General features: G+C 47.6%; 2 protein-coding genes across 2 annotated transcripts in view; both read left to right on the forward strand.

The window, feature by feature from the left end:
- LOC135911998 (glycosyltransferase 25 family member-like) overlaps positions 1–14486 on the forward strand; it is an 873389-nt gene that overhangs the window by 541395 nt on the left and 317508 nt on the right. The gene's annotated exons all lie outside the window — the stretch shown is intronic.
- The window catches only part of LOC135912000 (glycosyltransferase 25 family member-like), a 571330-nt gene that overhangs the window by 161718 nt on the left and 395126 nt on the right, over positions 1–14486 (forward strand). The window lies entirely within an intron of this gene.

Raw genomic sequence — 14486 nt, forward strand, 5'->3', positions numbered from 1 at the left:
TGCTCGCGTCTGTCGGGTCAACAGTACCCTTTTCTTCGCTAGCAACCTCGCTAACATTACCAGCGACGCACACGCGCGGTAACTGTGCCAATTTGTTCGCAGCTGGCCTAGCTGTCTCTACAGTCATCTGTTGGCACAGCACCTCGTCGCTCTCCTTGCGGCCTTTAACCGCCTCTGTTGCCACTAAGGCATCGTTAGCAGCTAGCCTTTTCCCTTCACTTATGAATCTGCAGCCAATCTCACAGGCACTACTCTTTTCGTCGGCTTTTGGCGAAAATCTGCTAGACACTTCCTCATTCTTTCGCTCAGTACTACCTGCAGAATTCTCAGACAGCCGTTGTCTCTGTGCCAATAACTGATCACAATACTGTATCTCTTTGATCAGTGCTGCCTTCTCTCTCTCATACTTTTGCTCACGCTCATGCTTACATTCCTGATACTCACGTTCGCGTTTATTCTCACGTTCGTGACGCTCACACCTAAGAGTAAGTTCTTGAAGCTCATGCTTCCGTTCATTCTCGCGTTCTTCACGCTTACGCTCACTCCTAAGTTCACGACGCTCCCGCAAACGTTCACGACGCTCACGCTCCCGTGGCTCCTGTATCACCTCCCAAGCAAGCTCAATGCTTTTGCCATCATTGCCACTATCTTGAATCGCCTTTATGATAGCTGGCGTTTTCATCCGTTCGTCCGCCTCAACTCCCAAATCGTCGCACACCACCAACAAGTCTAACCTCGTCAACCTTCTAAGATCCATGGCAGCTGCCCGAGAGGTGGTTAAAACTGTTTTCCTTAATTAATTTGTGCAAACACACAATGCATCAAACTCCCGATTCCCAGAACTATCAAAATGAACACACAACATTTGAGTCTGGCGAATCAAAAGGAAAAAAACCACGCGCTCACTTACGGTTGCAGCACCCTGCCATCCGGTTCATTTGTCCGCTTTTCCCGGTTCCTCCGGACACCCTGGGTCGAAGGCTCGCTCCTTCTTCGCTACTCCCAGTTTCTTCGGACCTCTTTCGACGAAGGCTCTCTCTTCTTCGCTCTTCCCGGTTCCTTAGGATCTCTCTCGACGAAGGTTTATCCGTAGCGCTGCCACCAGCTGATGCATTCGGAGGCGATCTCACCGCTGCGAACCAGCTGTAGGGGTTTGAGGGACGGACTCCGGGATGAAAACCAAACTTGGGAGGGTTTATTCTACATTCTATACAGAGAGGTGAGCGTCAATTAACAGTCGTACAGTCATTACGGGCCGGCAGCAACTCGGACGCTGCGGCCCGCGGCAAGAAGTTCGAGAGAGGTCAATCAAGGGAATCAGGGAATACTCTGGTCTCTCTGGAATGCTTCTTTTAAACCCTTCGAGGACTGGAAGTCGCGTCATGTTCGACCAATTTGAGAGTCCGCTGAGATGACGCCATTTTCAGCCAATGGTTGGCGCCCGTATCGCGTTGTCACACCCGGCGGCTCTCTGCGGTCTTGCCTCGCAGACTTGCAATGCACTTCTTCTAAGGTGGAGAAGGGGGGGGGGGCGCTCATGCTCCATTGTACGAGGGCCCACCTGCTCCCGGTGCTACGGCTCCGCAGTGGTGGCAAATGCCTTCTTTAAAGGCGAAGAGGGGTGACGATTGGGCTCTATTGTCCGAGGCCCCCTTCTAATCCCGGCGGCGTACGAACTTGTTTGCAAGTGTCCTGCCTCAGGAATGTGGCACCCCTGCTTCTGCATTCCTCAATTAGCTGTGCTGCGATTCGAAGTGGTTTGGGGAACTCGAAGTAGCCTCAGGAAACGGCGCCATATCTAACAGTGATCACCCAATCACAACATATATTCGCGTCTATGCCTTAAAGGGCCCCTCATTAGGCCCCATAGCAAATTTTGGTTATCCTTGATAAGGTGGAAGCTTGGGCGAGTTGGAGATTCAATATCGACATGTCTGCACAGCGCAAAGGGCGAGGAGTGAGGGAAGAACAAAACACAGGCGCTGACTTCAACTGATCTTTATTTGCGAAAACGCCAGAACTATATACATGAACAAAAGTAGGGAAAAACAACTTTTGCATTATGTCACACATGAACCCCTATTGCATCACAGCCAGATACTTGATTTCGTTTTTGGTGAGGGCAATACATGGCTTGCTGATGCAAAGGTCACCCAGCCGCTGTATCTTGTCAGCCTCTATTATTTCACTTGTAAGCTGTTCTCGGTGTAAAAATATTTCAGTGTCGCGAACCCATGATTCCAGAAAGCGAACTCCACTGCAAAGCGACATACTCTCTCCGCTCGTCCCGTCTAACCTCCGCAAGCGAAATTTCTTCCCTGCGTTCTCCCATACCGGAACTCGAGAATCGCGTGACGTATACGTCATGGGCCCCGCCTTTATTTCTTTTTTTTGTCCTTGCTTGATGCTTTCTTTCTTTTTTTTTTGCGGTGCTGCGCACTTCCGCTGACGGCGTTGCGCGCGAGCTGTTGTGATGCCTCGTTTCGCACAGCGCACGATTTTGCACGCTGTGCACAAGGACACATGACTAGCGGTATCATTTAGTGCTACACGAATACTGACGTAGAACAGTCGGATCGCAAAGCATGATCACGCGCTGGAACACGGTAAACAATGGCATAGTTTCGTTGCCTGCGCACGTGACTGCATGATTGTGGGAACAAGCAGATGAAGCGGTAGTACATTTCTCTTGCTTCGGTGCGAAGTAAAACACAAAATACGCATTCTGTTTGTGTGTTTATTGTTTCTGTAAACTTCAAACTTCAATTTGTCATTTATTTTTGTTATTATTACTTGTTTTCAGTATATATATACATTATATATATATATATATATATATATATATATATATATATATATATATATATATATATATATATATATATATATATATTAACAGGAACGGGAAAGCGAGGAGCAGGCTGGCAACTGCCACCGGAAGGGTCACAACACCTGCCTATATACTCTTCAGAGAGGAGACAGAAACATAGAAATGGAAGACAGGAAGGAGCGGAGGAAAGAAGAACGAAAGAGTAACAGGACAAATATAAATGAGTAAAGTAGAACACATAGTGCAGATCACACACAGTAGGGCCGGTCACTGAAGGTCACGCAGCTACAGAATGTTAAATAGAGGAAATAGTATCGACGCTACAAACGTGAACCTTAGTTAACTCTAGAAAAGTAAGTAGAGCACGATAAGCTGATCACGTTTAGACGCACAACCACTGGGGTACATACATTCGTCGAGTGTCGTACACTACAGGACAAGGAGGTGGTAGTCTCTCACTAGCGACGTCACACTGTGGACTCGACTACGGAGGCGTAGAGACATAACCACGTCACCGTCCAGGTCCGAGCGCGGTCGCCGCGAGAGAAAGGGAAAACGGCGTTCGGATTGAAATTTCAGATCTTTCCGCGGCGCGTAGCGGTGTAATTCTTTGCAAACACGATCGTTAGCGCGCATTGTATGCACTGCGCTTGTCAGCTCAAAAGGGACAGACGACGTGAGGGGCCCTTTATGCGCATCAGGCCGTTCGCCCAGATTCCATCACACCAGCTCGTCTCACTTCCTGCTTCCAGGCCACATGCTGCGTTCAGCGATATTATTACTCCGCATCGTTCAGTGCTTCCCTCGAACTTCAAGCCTGCAGCAAGACCACCATTATCGTTGTGGTGCCTACATCCCCTCGAAGCCCTCCTAACCATTCCTGGAATCCAAAAGAAAACACAGTCGTCATTTTTAGCCCTACAACAAACCACACTACTGCTCCTGCATGAGAAACACAGCGGACGCCTTCAAATTTACACGGATGGTTCAGTTTCTTCATCAAGCTCAGCAGGAGCCCTGGTTATTCCCGCGAATTCCGTCACCATAAAACTCAAAACATCGCATTTTACATCATCGACGGCGGCAGAACTCGCCGCCCTCCGTGCTGCTCTAGAGTTCGTAATTGAAGAACCGTCACAGGCATCGTCAATCTTCTTCGACTCCAAGGCCGCTCTCCAGTGTATTATGTCACCATTTCGTCATGGACCGCATTAGCAATTAGTCACTGACATAAGACTTCTTCACCACCACGCAATAGAGAAAGAACAACAGAGCATATCAGTGGATACCGGGCCATTGCTGCATCTACGGAAGCGACGGTGTAGATGAGGCCGCCCGATCTGTTCATGATGGTACCCACGGTGTAGCTATTAGCGGCGAGAATTTGGAGTGGCGCCCTCTCGCGAGTGACGTCATGGCCAGGACTCTGCTCGCTGCGGCTCGCTCGGCTGCCGCGCGCACTCGTTCCCTTCGTGTATGCCTGGGGTGTGGGTGGCTCGAGCCGTACTTATTGAAGGGTATGTCGGCTTCTTTCTGCTGCCATGCCTGAACCACAGTTTCTTCAACAAAAGCGCGTGAGTCGAGAAAATGTACGGCTTGGATATCGCAAGCTATGTAGCGTTGAAGGGGTCTACTGGTTTTACAATGCATATATGCGCCGTGTCTGTCCTTAAATCTTGCGTAAAAAGAATGTGTGCAAATTCAACACGCGAAGTTGTGTATGATGCTTCGCTAAGCACTTAACACTCTCTTAGTATTTAGCTATGAGAGACATTGCATTTTACACGGAAGAAAAATCTTCGAAATTGGCGTCAACATGTTATCCGTGTTAGAAAGACGCTGCCCAGTGAAGCTCTCATCATGATTCTTATTACTCTGGTGAGTCGTTCTAATCAAGTATGGCCATTTATTAATGCGTAAAAAAAGAGTTTGGCGCGCAATAATGCGCGCTTATCTCTTTTTCACGCTTTATTAAATGCTCATACTTAAATGTTTCTTATGAAAAGGTTTGCTGCTACTTTCACAAAGACTCTCTGAAACAGGCCTCCAAAAAACGAATTGCTCATGGCTGCTAACACGACGGCGCGTCATATAGAGTATTTACATAGTTAATTCACAAATACGATAGTAGCAATCACTTGAGAGAAAAGTTGCGTGGTTAAGATGAAGAGTCAATCAATTACAAGCCATGAAATGTTTCATGGTGGCACTGAGTAGCCTTTATCGACAGTATGGCACACCCCTCACGCAATGGTAGCACCCGACTGTCGCTATGGCGAGGCGCCCATTGTTCGCGAAACCCATCAGTTCACTACAACTTCGAATTGAAACCATAAAGCATTTTTTACTGCGCCAATTGGAATTCCTAAAGTATTCTCGAGGTACTACAGCGCAGCTTAGATTGCCTAGAAAAGGAAAATTCAAGCCCCTTCTGCCTCACCCTGTCTCGGTCCAACGTTGTCTAATTATACAAACGGAGAACTATTCGCTTCGTCGGTACTTAAAAGAGAACCTCGCAAACCTTCATGAAGAAAACACCACAAGCCTTACATATTTCACTTGATTTTTCACCCTCCACCGGTGAATTATGATATTTTCAATATGTCCCATACTACGCATGATTGACACTTCGACTTCTTTCTTGTTGCAACCATATGGTCCAAAAGGCATACTTCACTAAAAAATTTGGGCCAAATTACCATTCCTTTAAGCAGCCTGTGTCAGTTCAAACAGATTCGTCATGTACATTCCTCAAGCAACAAGCACCAGTAAATTTCTCAAGTGATCGAGTTGAACCTGTAGCACGGAAAGGTAATATGTATTGGTACATTCATTTTCGTATTCTACAAATAGCTGTAAGCCTTCATTAAATTTTCTTCAAATTACCGCCACTTAAAAGAAACACGTGAAGAACCGCCTAATTTTGAGAAGCAGATAAAGAAGCAAGTAGTGCTTGTAGAATATAAACTGCAGTGCTAAGTCCTCCTGTTACTGCCGAGCGTTTCTCTGAACAAATGCAAAAATTCGATATTATACCATGAGCCACTCGTCGTGAGCAAACCTATTTTAGCGGATTAAAATCATAGTAACTGTTGTAGAAGTTGTAGTGTAGAAGTCGTTTGTGACATACTTGTTGCACCGCAGCAGGTATGTTATCATAACTGGATTCTTATATGCTATGTTATTGCGGTTGTCGATCCGCGCATGAAGAAGCCGGAATGGACTGGTCTGTGCTCCATCAGCTGGCACTGTAGCGTTGCCTTTGAGAACTGCGTTCTCGTCTAAGAAATGAGCTATTTAAATAAATTTTCGCGAATGAAGACGTCGTAAAAATATATTGGAGACGGCTGCCATAAGTATACAAGCAGAGAGAACGATGGCGAACAAACGAAAACACCACAGAAATCACCCGGACACTGCCCGACCTATTGGCCTCGAGCTCCACCACTGGAAAAGCTGGCGCCACCGTCGGCGTGACGTGCTAGGAGGGATCACGTGGACATAGCGGCCGCGTCGGCTGCTTCGGGAGCGCCGAAGCGAGCTGAAAACGAGTTTAAATTCCCTCGTACGCTGCGGTCCTCATTTAGTGGCGAAATTTTCCCGCTTCGAGTGTCTCCTTTACAATGCTTGAAAGCACTACAATAGGTAGTGGCTGCCCTTGAAGGCGCGCAACATGGTAGGTTACTGCTCGGTGCCGCAGGGCCGAACGCACGTAACGGAGGCCGGTGTCAGCCTTATTCACACGTAGCCGCAGGACAAGAAGCTGCGTGAAGCTTGGCTCGCGAAACATAAAACCGGCAAATAGTCATCGGCTACAACTCGGGTATGCAGCAAGCACAGACGCGAGGAAGATTTCTGCTACGGCGCCCGGTCTGCGATGTTCCGAAAACGCGCACTGAGACGCTCGCCCGAATCCGCTGCCCGAATCCGCTGCCCGACTAATGTCATGACGGTTTGGTCTATGAACTTGTCGATGCTATAGATACTGGCAAGTTGAGTGGAGTGGAAAGGCAACGGTAAAAAGCACATTTAAAGAAAGCATGGCATATGGTCATGTTTGTGTTACGAATTAATGCACTGGATTAAAAAAAAAGGAGCAGCGGGAAATGGCACGCTGAGAACACCGATAAACATACAGTGCGACGCTACTCGACAAATAATATTGAAAGGTCAAAGAATTTAGAAGAAAAAAAAAAGATTCAATCGTCGCGACGGCACATCACAGTCCCCGTAGGCGTCGAAGTCTCTACCGTGAAGTTATTTTCGAACAGCTCTGATAGCACCCACGCAACAATGGTTGCTTGCATACTGTCAAATTCTCACATTCTGCGGCTTAAAGCTCATGGCACGGTGCAAAAACGCGCGCGCGGAGAAAGCGAAACAGTGCGCGGACAAGCATGCAGACGCGCAGTCGGTCGCTGCGAATCTGTGCGAACGCTGCATTGAGGCTTCGTTCTATTACGCTCCATTAAGTTATACAAACACTATAAGAACATATTTCACATAGTTTGCTCTCAGCGTTTACCTACCTTTCACGCAAGAAGCCGGTTCGGGAGACTACATCGCGGCGACCGCGCGCAGTGGCGTTCACTGTACGTATTCGGTGAAGAGATAGCGTCTGTAAACGATTGTGTGCTTTCAGTTTGCCCAAGATTATTATTTAGACAGTAAAAAACTTCTCTCGTTCCGAAAGTACTTACAGAAATGTCCGGGAGAGCTCGCGCGTGGTGTTTTCAGTGAGCGCTGACAGCAAAACCTATGAGGAGCGCGCCGCGTGATCCCTCATACTACGCCAGCGAGGCGCTTCCGCTAGATGGCGACTCCGTAACTCCTCGCCGCCAATAGTCGCTGTACCCGAACTGTAGCAGACGACAGGCGCGAGTCCGTGCCCTGACGTCACGCGAGCGGCGCTCCCAACGCCCGTGTAGTTCGTTCTCGGGGCTAATACTGTTATCCAGAACAGACGCAGCCACAAGGCTTCGTTCGCTCGCACGTGAACTTACACTTGCACATTGGAACTCGACGGAATTCACCAACGCTCGTTTCCACGACTTGGATGCGAAGCTACGGCTCCGCTTTCCATCAGTACTACAAAGAGCGGAAGAGACGCTTCTGTGCCGCTTGTGGCTTGGCCTGGCCTTCACGAATGCGTACTCATTTCGGGTAGGAATGGCCAACAGCCCCTTGCGATAACTGTAGCTTCGAGGAAACAATCGCCCACCTTCTCTGTGAGTGTCCCCCGCTTAAGTGCTCCAGTAAAGTGCTTTCAAGAGTGCTAGATAGTCTTGACGAACGCGCTTTGTCGGAGGAAAAGGTCCTGGGACACTGGCCGAAACCGTCCTCTGCAGAGAAGGCTTTAAAAGCGTTGTGGCGCTTCTTGCGGAGGACTGGTCCTAGAGACAGACTTTAAGCAGTGCCGTATTCTCATTTACCTTTTCTCTTTTATTTTTGCTCTTCCTTCCTTATTTCCCCCTCCCCTGTTTAACATCTCTTTTCTATTATTTTTATTCCCCTTACGCCTTTTCCCCAGCACAGGGTAGCCAGCCGGTCTGAGAACTGGTTAACCTCCCTGTCTTTCCGTCTATTTTTCCTCCTCGTGGCTCCTCGTTCTTGAATGCAAACGTTAAGTTCCAGGTTAAGTTTACCACGTAAAAAGTTTCTCAGTCCGCGTTTTGTTACATACGCAGCGGCTCTCCATATATGTGCTGTCTGACACCTACCGTGCGCATTCGTACTTTACAGTAACCTCGACCCCTTGTCATTGCATCAACGCCGCAGTCGTCGTGGCCACACTGGCTGGCATGAAAGGAGTGTGAGTTGAGTTCGTGCAGAGAGTGGATGAGGAACACATGGCCGAGTTCCCGCGCGTTGAAATATTGTGCAGGGCGGCCGGTGCTCTAATCTTGAAGAAACATAACGCTTTATGATCGAGTGAGGCCCCTTCTTCTTGAGCGCACTACGAAGCTCATCACTTCCTTATCACTCACCGTTGTCCTCTATGCTCCCAGAAGGAGATGTGTCATCTTGCCAAGCTGTTAAATTGTTACCTGGTGAGTTCCCATGCGTCGGCGCTCAACGTCTTTAATGCACGAGGAAGCAACTTCTGTGCCGCTGAACCGCTACCAAGTAGCAACGACGTATACACTGTGAAAATGGTTACACCCTTAAGGGTGATTTCTTGTCGCAGTGGTAACACCTTTACCATTACTGCCTTACAAAAGTTTATAGACGGCTACAACGGAGCTATAACTGGACGATCGATGACAAAAGACGTAGTTGAGATCTGTGTAATCATTCTGGCAGCCTTGGGTGCGCAGAAATATCCGACAGGAGAGTCTCACATCTCCCCTTGTTAAATTCTCTTGTCGGATATTTCTGTGCGCCCAAGGCTGTCAGAATGATTAAATAGACTTCAACTAGGTCTTTTGTCATCGCACGTCTAGTTAGAGCTTCGTTGTCGTGTCGCATCAAATTTTTTAAGGCCCTAACGCTACGGGTGTTCCAGTGCGACAAAATAACACCCTTAGCGTGCAAACATTTTTAGTGTATAAGTGTCTCCAAACTGTCTGCACTATTAAATTGCGCTGTTTCTTAGAACGGGGATACGACAGTTTCGCTACCTAAACCACGTTTCCATGCCGACAAAGAAGCGCTACTGCGTGGCCAAAATTTTTAGTCGGAAATTCGAGCACAATGCAGGAGACTCATTATCCTTGTTCCTTTGAGGGCGACTGCTTACTGCACAGGAACACGTAGAAAGCTGTTTTCATTGCAGCTGCGGTGTAGCGCCAGATGAAATATTCCGTATCGCCCACTTCATCGCGACTGTTCATCACGGAGAAAACATGCGCCCCGTATTGAACAGCTGGCGCCCGTGTTTAGGCCGATGCTGCCCGTGAGTGGTGAAAAAGTGGAGGCTCTGTGCTGTTAAGATTCTTCCACAAAGCGGGCTTGGCGGAGATTTCCAAAGCGAATAAACGGGTTGGCTAATTTCCTCATTCAACAGGAGCTCATGACTGGTCGGTGGTGTTGTTGGCGGTCTTGATAGATCTTCGTTTGCTAGCATCAGCTCCTTCATTGCAGAGACGGATCCGGGTAGACTCAAAGAGGGGGAAGGAGGGGAGGGGTGGGGATAACTGGCTCATCGAACCACACAAAAAATGGGGGCAGAGGTGGGGAGGGGGATCGCTGCATGCTCAATACTGTCAGCGCTGAAGTGCCAGTATATTTCAAGGGGGCCCCAGGCCTCTATAGGCCTCACCTTTTAAAGATTTCATAACTGTGATTGATGACATGCTATTGCTCGTTCACCTTGTAGTCATCAGTCCAGTGTCTGATGTGTTTCAAGAGGGAATTGGCTACCCTGTGTCTGCTTCCTTCGTGATGTGCACGTTTCTTTTATGTTTGTAACGTGTTCCTATCGCGTTCACGTAATAATTTATTGTAATTGGTTGCTGGATAATGTAGTTATACATAATACGTTTTAGATGGGAATTAGTAAACATTTCCCTAAATAATTTTAATGCAGAAGATAAACAAGAATAAAACAAACTGAGAAGACCTTCGCCTCTTACTACAACGTGCGTTTTCATCGAGCGGCCGTGCCGCTACCAGGAGTCAAACGTCTTGACTTTTAAATCATAAACCCGGTACCTTAGGACAAACTCCACATCGAAATGCGTCAGTTACCGTAGATTTTACCTAATCAATACTAGCATGCACTACCTGCGCTAGTGTTAACATTTCACGTAGACAGAAAAAAAAAAACGGGTTTTACGTGCCCAAACAGCGATTTGATTATGATGCACACCGTAGTAAGGGACTTCGGATTCATTTTGACCACCTGGAGTTCTTTAATGTGCACCCATCGCACGGTACAAGGACGACTTTGCATTTCACCCCCATCGAAAAGCGCTAGCCACGGCTGGATTTGAGCCCTCGGGCTTAGTAGCGGAACGCCATAGCCACTACGCCACCACGGCGGGTCATTGACAAAGCAGATGAACTTTCACACTGCATAAATAGAAACTAGAATGCTTGCTGCCACTTTCGGCTAGCGGACGATGTCCGCTTCGACGATTTCCGACCATGGCTGCTCGCCGCTTTTTGTGTGTTGAGCAGACGTCGTAGGAAGGAAAGAGTACTGGACCTAGAACCACCGTGGCTTTAATTAAACTGTACATTCTTTTTTCTTTGTAGGAATTCTTTATGCTTAAGGCCAGGTGCCTCAATCACGAACTCCGGTTCGCTAGATCTAATCATCGGTCGAAGAGAATGATATTCGCTTTAACTCGGCCCTGGCGGCTGGCGAAAGATGAAGATCATGCATTTTAATTTCAGATCCCTTTTGCTATCCATTTTTATTAGTAACAATTAGGAGCGTAGATATTGCCACAGCTGCAGTTATGGCAGGATAATTTCGATGACGCAGTGAGTTGAGGTCCGTTCGAACGATTTTATCTCCGTCGTCTGCTAACTAAAAAAAATATTTTGACGCCCATACATTAATTGGTTTTAGACACCATGTGGAGCTGGATCATTTGATCAGACAGCTTTTTATTTAAAGAACAAAACAAGAACAGCGACAATATTTAGTTAAGTTACCATATGCAACGACACCTCATGACACTCGCAGGTTGTTTGTCCACCGTTTGTTGGTAGTTTGTGCACCAAGAAAACCTGCGAAAGCCTGTTGTGAAGCTGTCGTTCAAACATACATGTCTTGACTCATAAAGCATCGCACATAAAGCCTACTTAGTTCACCATCAGGGAAACCTTCTGTGTATTCTCAGTTGAATGCCTGGTGTAAGGCTATTGCTGAAACACACAATGAAGCAGAACACTGAGGTGGGTTGACGAGATCGAGCCCTGGCGTTTGGCCACTTAACCAAGAGAGGTCAGCCAAGGCTACGCATGCCACCGGTTGCCTGGCCACCTGCCACAACGACTTTACTTCTAAGGCACCAGACACACACACACACCCACACACAAAAATATGCGTGGTCTCCAGAAAGAAAACATTTTGTGTATATATTCAAAAATGAGTGCCTGCAGTGAAGCTGGTAACGAATCATGTATTGATTTCCTTATGGATTTCTGATGACTCATAAGGGGGAAATTGGGAGCTCACCAAAAACTCAACACCATTTACATAAGCGTAGCGCGTACATTCTTTCAAACGTTACATTTCCCACGGAGGTTTATTTCTATATCTGCACCGCTTGAAACTAGGTCTTCTACGCGGTTGACAATTTCGCAGTAGGCTGTTGAGGTGACCGCATCTTCACTGAGGCAGTGACTATGTCTTTCAGGCTTGCTACTGGCCCGTCAGTTGCTTTTTTTGTGAAAAATAAACCCTTGACTCTGACTTCTCTTCATCTTGGATGCCATTTGCTTGCTTGAAAGCGCGCTGGGGCATCCGTAAATTGTGCCGTGTGCTCCATCAAAGGCTACGTACACTGTGCTAAAACACTGCCAATTAAAGTAGTAGATCGCGCATGTGCATTGTTTTTCCCGCGACAAGCTGGAAAAAAGAAAAGGAAAGAATGAATGGTTTGAAGAGAGGCAACAAACTGGGCCCGTTCGTTTGGTTTCGAAAACGAACATATATAACGTTTCCCATCACCCGAAATGTTTATTTGTTCCACGTATGGCGCGGCGCTTTGCATGCAAGTTTTAGCCCTTTCTGGCGAGTTATCTCAGCGCTCACATTTAATTTGGCCGTCGGCTTTAATTTCGTGAGGTTATACTGGTATGCTCTGAACATGAAATGCAAAGGGGTATTTGTGAAGTGGCGCAATGCTGCTAGTGTAATGACCCCTATTTGAGCACGTGTAATTTAGAGGCCGTCGGGCTCTGTCAGGTTTGTGGTCGATGTTATAGGGAGGACCTGGCTCTTCGTTGGCAACTGGGAGTAGATGATTTATTTACATACTTACATTAGAATATGAGATACATTTCGACAGTCTAGCCTTACTCCCAAACGGAGCCCCAAAGACGAAGCACACGAACTCCAAGCTCCAAGCACCCCTCCTCTAGCAGCCGACAAACTGCTGCTTAAGAAGCCTCTGTCCTCCTTAGATCCCTAGGGGAGGAAAAAGTGCTATCCAACCTTCGTCCAATCGGACCGTCCACAGTCGTTGGGGCGTAGTCGACCCGCCTTTGAAGGGTAGGGCTCACATCCTCACTTTGGATTCCCCGAACCCACCGATCTGAGCGGGTCCTCGTAGCCAGATTGTCACGCCTTACCCCAGCCATCATCATCATCATCATCATCATCATCATCATGGTTACGCCCACTGCAGGGCAAAGGCATCTCCCATACGTCTCTAACAACCCCGGTCACGTACTAATTGTGACCATGTCGTCCCTGCAAACTTCTTAATCTCATCCGCCCACCTAACTTTCTGCCGCCCCCTGCTACGCTTCCCTTCCCTTGGAATCCAGTCAGTAACCCTTAATGACCATCGGTTATCTTCCCTCCTCTTTAGATGTTCTGCCCATCCCCATTTCTTTTTCTTGATTTCAACTGAGATGTCATTAACTAGCGTTTGTTCCCTCACCCAATCTGCTCTTTTCTTATCCCTTAACGTTACACCCATCATTCTTCTTTCCATAACTCGTTGCGTCGTCCTCAATTTAAGTAGAACCCTTTTCGTAAGCATCCAGGTTTCTGCCGCGTAGGTGAGTACAGGTGAGACACAGCTATTACACACTTTCATCTTGAGGGGTAATGGCAACCTGCTGTTCATGATCTGAGAAGGCCTGCCAAATGCACCCCAGCCCATTCTTATTCTTCTGATTATTTCCGTCTCATGATACGGTTCCGCCGTCACTACTGCCCTAAGTAGATGTATTCCCTTACCACTTCCAGTGCCTCGCTACCTATTGTAAATTGCTGTTCTCTTCCGAGACTGTTAAACATTACTTTAGTTTTCTGCAGATTAATTTTTAGACCCACTCTTCTGCTTTGCCTCTCCAGGTCAGTGAGCATGCATTGCTATTGGTCCCCTGAGTTACTAAGCAAGGCAATATCATCAGCCAATCGCAAGGTACTAAGGTATTCTCCGTTAACTTGTATCCCTAATTCTTCCCAATCCAGGTCTCTGAATACCTCCTGTAAACACGCTGTGCATAGCATTGGATAGATCGTATCTCCCTGCCTGAGGCCTTTCTTTATTGGGATTTTGTTGCTTTCTTTATGGAGGACAACGGTGGCTGTGGAGCCGCTATAGATATCTTTCAGTATTTTTACATACGGCTCGTCTACACCCTGATTCCGTAATGCCTCCATGACTGCCCCAGCCGGCGCCTCTTAATTCTAGAGCTGACCTCTCCGGTAGTCGCCACGAGTGTCAGCAGACTGTGATGAATCCTGGGGCCCGAGGAAACGCACCGCAAAGCACCCTTTGTTAGGTAAGCTCTCTTGCTTCAAATAGACCATGAAGGCCACGGCAAATCAACCAACAATACACGGTCGGCCAAACGTGACCAGCCCTGTGCCGTCGACGACTCTCCGAAGGAACCGCATGGTGGATTAACGCTGCTGTGGTCTGCAGTTCTCCGAAGGAAGCGCATGGTCGGTTAACGCTGTTGTCGTCGCCGGTTCTCTGAAGGACGCCACCCCCGCGGAACGATCGAAACTACTGCAGCGTGC

This window comes from Dermacentor albipictus, chromosome 1, assembly GCF_038994185.2.
Source record: "Dermacentor albipictus isolate Rhodes 1998 colony chromosome 1, USDA_Dalb.pri_finalv2, whole genome shotgun sequence".
NCBI classification, from domain to species: Eukaryota; Metazoa; Arthropoda; class Arachnida; order Ixodida; family Ixodidae; genus Dermacentor; species Dermacentor albipictus.